Genomic DNA, 8,418 nt, shown 5'->3' with positions numbered 1-8,418 from the left:
TTCATGAGGAATACTTTATTTTCTTACTTTATCCATACGTTACGAAATTCTTTCTTAGCACTAGTAGTTTAGCATTAGTTCTAAAACAACACGGTGGACAGCGTAAAGAGTTTTCGTTAATTTCTAATCCAAACTTCAGTTTGAAAAGTAATTTACTTTCTCATAAACAAATGCTTTTCCACCAAATTCCAATCTGCGTGCTGCGTGAATTCGACTCAAACATTGCTATTTCCACTCGTTTGACGTAAGGAATAAAGCCTTACAACGAAATACATTCGGAAACATGAATATAATTGGTCAGAAACGAAGAGAAAGCCTCGAGGAGAACCAGTTGCTTATTTTTTCAAGTAAAGTATTTAAAACTTGCATATCAAACAAAATATGGCAATAAATCCCCGAGAGAATAATACCTTTCCAATGAATGCAATGCGAAATTCAGAAAGAGGGGGAAAAAAACGACCTAAAAAGGAACAACAGATGCAATCAATGGAATCGAAATTGTCCCCGTACAATCGTGCTTATGCAGGATCATTTAGAGAACAAAAGTCAGATAATAACTATGTTTCTCGTATTTCCTGCAAGCGATGCAGCTGCTGCGTTATAACTGTACTCCTTGCAATCTTAATCATTATATCAGTCATTGCCATTCTTTTTGTCTTTCCCTTGAAGCCCAAGAAGCCTGTATTTTCTTGTCGCTGAGCATCAAACCTCCGACTCGTTCAGACATGGCAATCTATCTCACCATGATTTTTGCTGCCATGAATCCCAACAAGGTGGGACTCAAATACAAACCTTTTATCAACCTTCTCACAGCAATACAACTCTTCAGGCTCAGTTTGCGGTGAAAAGGCTTAATATTCAGCAGAACCGCACTGTGAAACTTATGAGAGATATTACAGTAAATCATCGGCTTGAGATGCGTATAACTGGGGACGTTGAAGCGGGACTAAGATTTGTTGGAATAAATTCACATAAACTTAAGGTATATATGCTTCAAACTTCGCTTGCTTTAGTTTTTATTCCTTAATAGTTCTTATCATCGGATTTGTTGTTTACTGTGAGTGGCACGTGTAGATATCGACTAACTTTGTGGGATTTTGAATAATAATTCGTGTGGCATTTATGAAATTTCTTGCAGATTTTGGTGGATTGCAAGGTTAAAGTGAGGCCTCGGGGAGACTTTATGAGGGATAAAACCAGAGGCGCAGATGAGGTAAATATGTTCTGAATAATGAGTGGAATACATATTAAAGAATATACTTAAATCTGAGAAGGCTTGATAAACAATTGGATCTTTTGAATTGTTTTGCAGGTGGATATTTTCTCTTCTCCGGTAACATTTAAGCAAATTTGCTCCATTCTCGTGTATGTATGACGTGTAAAATTAGTGGCGTTCATTGCACAAAATGGTGCAAGCAGGATATCAGTGAAATTGCAGATGTAAGGCTGTAATGGAGAATGCAAGAGGATTGAAACGATGTAATATAAAGAGCAATAATGCGCCAAAGATACATTGGCCAATGGTTTTGACAGAAAAAGCAGCCCACGTGTAAGCCGAAGGCAGTTAAAGTAAGCAATTAGGAATGTATACAGTTGCGAATGTCTGTATACGAAAATTTTGAATTGAGAGATACAGTTCAGAACGGAAAGATGTAAATAAATGATTTTGAATGTAAAAACATTCATATTTGGGTTTATGCCTCCATGATTATGAATGATTTTGTGTAGACGAGTTGATCATTTGTTATTTAACTCTGTAAGTGTTTATTATATTATATTATTTTGAAATGAATCTTTGTATATCATTATATAAAAGGAACGGAATTGTTATTTGCAGTCGAAATAAGACATCTTCAGATGATAATATCGACAAAATTATGTAGATGAACTGCTAATATGTGCAAGAGTTACAAAACTAGTGGTTGTGGTTGATTATGTTCTTTATACTTGCCTCGATAATTTGAGAGGACTTCATATAAATCTTTTCCAAGTTTGTGACTGTGGTATTATTATCAATAGATAAATTAAATATTCCTTATGTAAGAACAAGGTAAGTTCAAGAAAAAATTTCAAATGTTTTATAATCTAGAATTATCTTATGATATGATTGTAAACAAAAGAGGACATGTGAGTTCATTAGTACTATGGTGAACTGGAGGTGAGCCATGGTAAATGTGACTATGATCTTGACTATGATCTGCAATCATTATGACTATGTCCTTATCAAACTTTTCATAGAGGAAACAAAGCATATGACATTAAAGAATTTCACAATTTAATTAAAAAAATACATGTCAATAAAGACCTATTGAAAAAGATAAAAATGTATCTTTGTAAATCTCAATTTTTTAAGTACAAAGTTAAATATAGAAGTAGCCTCTAACAATTCTAAGCTAGTCCAACACAAAAATTAAATAGGTGAGAAAAAAAGGTTGAATTTTAAAAGCCAAAATAAATCATAAAAAATCAAGTAGTCCTAAATTAGGGATAAAGTAGATGCTTGAAGGTTTCATAGTATTTGAAAAAGCACAACATGGATTTATAACAACTAAGTGAATCAAGTGCCATTTCCTCAAAGGTTGAGGAGAAATAGAGGTTAAGGAGAAAAGATAGATTCCTGTGAGGTTAGTGACATGGAATTATTTATTATCATTAGATAAAAATGAAATTTATTGTAATGAGACAATAATAAGTGGTGATTATATGTTTGAGTATCTATATTTGTTAGTGGATGTGAGATGTTATTAGTTCTTTATGAATTTTTTGGGATTTATATAAAGTCAACATGAGTGTTGGAACTCAAGGATGGTTTTGGAAGAGTTTTGTTCTAAACTTGAAGGATGATTTTTGAGAATGGTTAATAAGAATCTTATTTTCATATAGCATATAGAATGGTAGGGTATCTCTTTACTTTCTCAAATATACACAAATAAAAAATTTCAAATTCACATAAAATGAAATCGTCAAATACACATGCATCAAAAACTTCAATCAAGAAATCAAGGATTATTACTTGCAAGATAATGATTTCTATTTTAATACAAAATTTAAAAGTTAATCTCTCATTTCTCCCAAGAAAATATTTAACTATGAGAATTTATTCTTTATATTAATTGTTATAAAACAATGCATTCATTGATTGTTTCTTGGAGACCAATGTTTCCTTGATACCTTTTATTTTTATATCAACATTATTATTTTCTTATATTTATCTATCTTATTTGTTCTTCTTATTGTAAATAGGTTATACATATTGACAAGCTAAAATATCATCAAACATTTTTCTTTCACAATTAATATGAAAATATCTACTTATTTACTAGTAATTTAAAAAATATATATATTAATCTTATTTGTAAACTGATCATTAATGAAAAAATTTATATCAAAATACTTTAAACAAAGAACCTCCTACTAAGAAAATATCCCCACTTAACCTAAAATACTACACATATTCCCCTTTTTAAAGCAAAATCACCTATTGCCTTAGTAAATAGATGATCTATAATGATCTATTTTGAAGTTATGCATTATCTTCATTTTTAGGTTCATGAAAAAATTCATAAACATTTGCAAATGCAGCATCTGATTCTTTAAAAAAATTTAAAACCCATATGACACTTTGGTATTGCATGTGATTGAAATTATCAAATTAAATATTGTTGATGTTTCTATAAATATTGCTATAAATAAACATTAACATATATTTCAACTCCTATAACATTTTGATAGGAAATAAAAATTAATACTATGAAATATATTGCAAATTTATAAGTGAAACAATCTCATTAAAATTGGCGACCTCTCCCAATGTAATGATGCAAATTGATAACTGATCTCTTGAAAATTTTATTTTGTTGATATTTTCATACAATCCTAAAACTCTCTTAAAATAGAGTTGAAAGAGGGTAAACCAATGAATTAAGTGTTGATTTTTTGGTCACTTAGCTATTCTAAATTAATTAATTTTCAATTGTCTATGAATAGTCCATCAAAGTTATAAATAAATTGTTGTAGATATCAAAATGTTGGGTTGATAACTTTCTCACACATTGAGTTTATCATCACATTAGATACTTCGTTTGATAGTGGGAGTTATACTAGAATAAGCATATGTAAATTCTAAAAATATTAAATCGTCTATTTAGGTGAACCAAGTTGAAACTGAGAATAGAAATATATATTCCAATTTTGACCCAAAAATGAATATTTCCAATTCCACCTAAATAAGTAAAATTGGAGTAACCTATTTCTATTTCAGTTTTACTTTTGACTATTCAGTTTTGTTGCATGCGAGAAATTGAAGGATTGAATATCAAAGGGAGCGAGAAGGAAAAAGGTGGTATTAATGTAATCTCAAACGCCTACCCATAACCCATGCCTTTCTGACACTTCAAAGATTAGTCCACATCCCAAATGAAAAAAATAAAATATTATCATCACATCACCAACTCACGTCTCCACAACGTCCACATTGATGAAAATCACAATATAACATAACAAAGAAACTAGAAGAGATGAGAGAAATCCAAAATGGGCTTTACCATTCTATTACAGATACATTCAATTTATAGATTACAATATTAATATAATAGTATTTTTGGATGGCTGGAGTTGGACATAATATTACATTAACATTTTTGCATTGACTATGGACAGCTACGACAGTTGGAGGCTCAAGTTCAAATGGCTCTGGACGGCTATGTGTGGCTGCTTGTCTACTATTAACGATGAAGTGTGGGCTATGGATAGTGGAGAAATGATGGGCTGGTGGAGAAATTTATATCTACGAACATTGTTATGGAAGTTAATAAATAACCATCCAAAGCTTTCAAGCCATTTTGTATAGCCTGAGTTGGCCTAGTGGTGGAGAACTTGTACTCTTGAAAAAGAGGTCACAAGTTCAAACCCCACTGGGGGGTAGGGTATGTACGCCTCGTTTGTAGTGCCAAGCACCTCTCAAAAAAGAGTACGAGGTAGTCCCATATCACTGTCACCATATGTAAACCCAAAAACTATGGCATAGTGTTGTGGACTATAAAACCACCTTACCTTACCTTATAGCCTAGCCTACATATAGGGAACCTAGTATTGTTGCAGAATTTTTTTTAAGCTAGCAGAAGAAAAGTAATTTGGTATATAAATAAAGGAATGAGAAGATTTCTATTCCCATGAAATCACTTCACAATAAGATCAATCATGATCCCCGCATGTGTTACATAAAATTTGAGACTAATACCATGTCATAATTAGATGATCATAGAAAAATGATATATCAATCTATAAACAAATAGTTCTTGCTGCACTCTGCATCAATTGGAAAAATGTATGATAAAAATCTCAGGCTCACTTGACCATCAAATGACTTTTGTATGTGCTATTCTAAAGTCACAATTTGAGAAAAAGTGATGTAAGACCTATTCCAAATGGATGACATACACTACAGATACTAGTCAAGTTTCGACATTTCTTCTATATTTGTGATGATGTTTTTGGATCTAAAAGAGGAAGAATATATTCAGGTAATAACTAAAGCAATAGTAGAAAAATAGTTAGGACGTTTAATTGATAGTATTATGTGATTCCTTAATAAATGGAAGAACTCTCTTGATTTATCTATTGGTACTAATATCTTTATCAGAAAGAGTCAAAGGAGGTTTAAGATCAAATAAAGTTACAGATTTAGTTAAGTCAATAATGAGTTTTTTTTTTTTAAGTTATTGTTAAATGCATGATCAATAGTTTTGAGAAGCGTGAATGAGAGTTTGGCATTGTTATAGATAGTTTTAAGTTGTAATGTAAATTAAAATAATTTTTTTTGTATATGAGTTTAAAATTAAAAAAATAGACTTTTATTTATAAACATTACAAAAGACACTAGTTTGAAATTGTCATGCCCTAAATTTACTAAACAAAACACAATCAACAGTTTTTTTTTTTTTTGAAACATACATCAAGGGATAATACACATGTAGCTATGTATAATAGATATACTCTATTGAACTACACAGAGTTTTGAAAGCTACAAATTCATGCTTATAAAGTATACTAGGGTATCACTAATTCAATCATAGGTTGGAGGTAATATCATAGTAACTTCTAGTTATGTTGATACTCTAACTAGGCCTTAGGTGTCAGGGTTAGGATGCTAGTATTTTAGGTTAAAGTCTAGGGGTATGTTTGTTTTTATAGTTAGGTGTTAACATATTGAATTTCACTTCGATTTATTTTTTCTTGGAATGTGAACTAGTGTGTTGAGCAAGAGCTAGAACAGGAGGTATACACACGACATTATAAGGTTACAAAAAAGTGTTAGAAAGTTACCTATTATCACTACACTATATATATAGAGTTAATTATTTTCATGAATATTATACTGTCCCCTATGGTTTACCATCTTTGTTAGTGCTCAATTACAATGTATTCCTAAAATTATCTTTTCCCTCCATAATGTATCATATATGTTTCACATTCTTTCATATTTTAGTTTTGTGTATGAAATCTTGATATTGTGTAGAGTATTTACTAGGACATTCATTTCAAATATACTTGTCATGCATACCCCTTTATTTTTTTTATTTTTTTATTTATTATTTAATTATTATTATTATTTTAAAATTATTTTATTTACTAAATATGTAAAATTACTATCAAGCAAGGCTATCATAGAATCCTAAATCTTCCACCCCTAATAACCATCTTAACTTGCTCCTCTAACACATGCCTTCATTATTATGGAACCACTGCTAGCTTTTCATTCTCATTCGACCATATTGACTAACTAACAAGTTTATCTCAACTCAAACAAACTTTCCACTAATTTGTCGATGGAAGGTTGGGTTGGATTTTATATTAAAACTATATTTATATACTCTCAATTTATTCATTTTTAAATACAAACAAAAGAATATATATATATATATATATATATATATATATGCATTATTTAACACTTAACATACATAGCATGGCTCAAATTTTAAATATATTTATATCTAATTACTAAATTACAATTTTTTTTAGTTCCTATATAGTCACTATTTCACAAACTAACTTATAATTTACTAACGTAGCTACCCTCTACCTTATACTCAACTTATACTTCATAAATCTATTTACCAATTAGTCTTAGCTTGAATTGCCTTAGTTCAAATATTTTACTAATCCTATTTAATAAGAAATTTCCTAAATCCTAATATCTTCAATCATTAAAATGCATTCCTCAACAATCCCAATTACTCAATACAATATTAATTTTAAATAGTCCCCTATTCATAACTTTAACAAACTTCTATGTCCTAACATTAACTTCTATCCTAAACTACATGTGCCCCACCCCAACTTCTTCCTTAATTCAAATCTCCAATCTCTACTCATCCCATTTGAATTCCTAGACCTTGGGTCATGTGCCCACTTAGTCCTTTATCCAGTGGGTGTTTAAGGGTCCCATCTAGCATGGTAAATGGTGGCTGCCATAATCCCAAGGAGGAATGATTATATGTTCCTATATCCCCCTTTCAAATACATACACACCCCTCCCTCTATCCAAGGATATTTTCCCCTTCTTCCAAGGTGTGGACATTGGGGAAGTCACTTCCTAAAACCTTGCTTAATTTACTTTACCACTTTATTGGTTCTCCTCTAATCCTTGGTGCCTAGGCAACCTAGAAAAGCACACTCCTCATGGCCCAAGTTGGAGCTGTTTGGAATAAGGGTCTAACTTCATGTCAGACATGTTCCCTCCCTAGACACATGTGCCAAAGCTCCCATGGAAAGAGTTATGCACTTGAGAGTGGTTGAATAGTCATTCTTTGATTTATTTGAAATTTTATTTAATATTTTGTGGGTTTTCTTCTTAGTACATCCTAGTATATCTTTAGGTGTCTAATCTTCTTATGACACTTGAGGTTGTCATAATCCTAGTTTATTATTTTCTTTCTTTTTTTTTATAGGGGGACTAACTTGCATGAAAATATTAGAGTGTATTAGGGAGAAGACTTATTAGTCTCTCCCATACAAAATATAGAAAGTAATTTATGCACTTTTAGGCCTTTTATTTCACGAAGTCTTATACTCCTTGCTTCTTCTTGCTAAAAGAGGATGTTTAGATTTTAATTTTTAACATCAATCTTAACACAATAATTATTGCATCTTCTGTGGATTACATGGAAGTCTATTTACATATTTAATTTTTAATTTATGAGTCCTATTCTACCAATCTCCATGTAGCCAAAATTATGAATTTTGTAACACATAAAAGGACCATCAAAAAATTGACAACATACAAACCAATAATGTAATCATCTATTAATATATCATAAGAAACATAAAAATATGAAATACCTTCACCAATTGATCTATAAGAGGGAATGTCTCATTGCATGATACTCAAAATTACATCACACCACATAATATAAA

General features: G+C 30.7%; 1 pseudogene across 1 annotated transcript; it reads left to right on the top strand.

The window, feature by feature from the left end:
- Positions 1-453: 453 nt before the first annotated feature.
- On the top strand, positions 454-1,802 carry LOC149536531 (uncharacterized; annotated as a pseudogene). The gene is made up of 3 exons (XR_016357250.1): positions 454-982; positions 1,139-1,213; positions 1,313-1,802. The product of XR_016357250.1 is annotated as an uncharacterized LOC149536531 (transcript).
- Positions 1,803-8,418: the final 6,616 nt, after the last annotated feature.

This window comes from Cupressus sempervirens, chromosome 10 (genome assembly GCF_028749045.1).
Source record: "Cupressus sempervirens isolate cs-2001-9-10 chromosome 10, ASM2874904v1, whole genome shotgun sequence".
Classification (NCBI taxonomy): Eukaryota; Viridiplantae; Streptophyta; class Pinopsida; order Cupressales; family Cupressaceae; genus Cupressus; species Cupressus sempervirens.
Note: the sequence above shows the minus strand (reverse complement) of the source record. Positions and strands in the feature narration are given on the sequence as shown.